Source organism: Phocoena phocoena, chromosome 15, assembly GCF_963924675.1.
Source record: "Phocoena phocoena chromosome 15, mPhoPho1.1, whole genome shotgun sequence".
Classification (NCBI taxonomy): domain Eukaryota; kingdom Metazoa; phylum Chordata; class Mammalia; order Artiodactyla; family Phocoenidae; genus Phocoena; species Phocoena phocoena.
This window is the reverse complement of record NC_089233.1, coordinates 20,306,683-20,308,708: the sequence shown is the minus strand read 5'-3', so window position 1 is coordinate 20,308,708 and position 2,026 is coordinate 20,306,683.

Genomic DNA, 2,026 nt, shown 5'->3' with positions numbered 1-2,026 from the left:
TCCAAGGATTTAAACCCCATCAGGGCTCTTTGCTTTTATATCTTTTTCACCTTCACATTAGTAGTGGTATAGATTGGGCTGCGAACCATCAAAATACAGAAGATTATTTGAATATGAAAGAGAAGGTTATTTTTCACTCACCTAACAGTGCAGCAATAGGCAGGTGGTCCAGGGAAATGTCATCAGGCACCCAAGTTTCTACTGTCTTGTCATGTGGCCACATTTAGCTGCAAGAGAGGCTGTAAATTTAGTGTCTAGCTGAGCAGCCAAAACTCTGAGGAGGGAGGTTCTGGTAGTAGAAGGAGAGGGAGAGAGTGGACGTGGGGAGACAGCAAGCCGACCCCCCAGGCCTGTGTGTTGGCTTCCTTTTCTGCTGCTGCAAGTGGGCTTTCTCCATGCATCAGGGCACGTGGCAGCTTACAGCTCCAGATTTGCATCCTTCCAGCTTGGTTACCCTGAAAGAAAGGTTTCTTCCCTCCAGTTCTAATTTGGAAAATTCCAGAGAACGGTTCTTACTGGTTTGTCGTGAGCCCACTGTGGCCAAGAGTGTGTGGCCCTATGATTAACCTGATTTGGGTCATGACCTTTCTTCCATCCCTGCATTGTAGAGAAACATTTCCAAAACAAGGTGCTGGGAAGACAAAAACAATGGCTACTACGAATAGCCAAGGAGTCTATAATTATGGACTGATATTGTTTGAAAGTGTGTTGACAGTTGTGTGTATCCTAGGAAAAGCCAGCCGGACTCTGTCTCCATGGTGGCTCTCACCCCAGGGACAATCTCTCACCAGACAATTACTTTATAACCCCAGAGAAGAGAGTCGCTTTGTCCTCAGAATACTCCTAGAAGAGTGGAGATGGAAGAGACCTTGGTTGGGACTCTTTCCAGTTGGCTTAGGGCAGAGAGGGGATTATTGGCTCATGTAGCTGATAAGGCCAAGTCTAGAGCTGCCTTTGTGCTGGATCCCAGCACTCACAAAAGCGTCATCAGGGACCTGTCTCTCTTCAGCTCTTGACTTTGCTCTTCTCTGAGTTGGCTTCATTCTCAAGCCTTCACAATGTGATGCTGCAGCTCCAGTTATTGGTAGAAAGAGCTCCCCTTCTCTGACAGAACCCCTGGACCTGGCTCTCACTGGTCCAGATTGGAGGTATCCAGCCTCAAGTAACCACTGTGGCCAGGAAGATGGAATACACTGATCGGCTGGGCCTGGGGCATATACCCACATGGACTGAGAGTTGGTGCCTGGTGGCTGTGGTGGGGGTGCTTTTACCAGAAGAGGAGATGAATGGGTGCCAGGCAGTAAAAATCATCAGGTGTCTAGTTCAGACCTTTTCCCCTTCTCCAGAAGTCTCCTTTGCCCAGCCTTATCCCCTGCCCAATCTCTCACTACTCTTGGTCTTAGGGAGTACCTCCTGAGGGGTACCTGGGCCTGGATTGGGGGCACAGAGAGGATGTTGCTTAGCCAAAGTGGAGTGTTCAATGAAGAGCCATTTGGAGGATGCTCCTCTGCCTGGAACTGCTTCCTCGTGGGCCCCATAGCACCTTATGGAAGGGCCCTTGTCAAGGTCTCGGTAGAATTCTAGTTACGTACCTGTGCTCTTGTCTGAGTGCATGCTATCTGTGAGCTCCTGAGGAGGCAGGCACGAGCCTGTCTGTATCCGGCACATACTTCATGGTTGATTACCTGGATGTGAGTCCCCCTACCCCTGGTCCCCACCCTACCCCAGATAAGTCTCACATTGCAGGATCCTGGGTGCAGGGAACAGGTTGAACAATTGACTTGTGAGCCTCCTGTTAACCGATTCTGTTTCACGTGGCTGCACAGGGCCCTTGTGGTTGGTTGGGATCTGTGGTGGCTTCTGAATTAGTCACTTCTGCATGAGCCAGTTCACTTAGAGCCGAGGCCACAGTGCCTTTCTTAGTGACTCTGGCCCATCGGGGTGATGACAGACTTGAAATGAATCAAACATTGCTCCTATTAACACATCCTTGGAAGTTTCTCAGCTATAAAGCAGCGATCTTGAT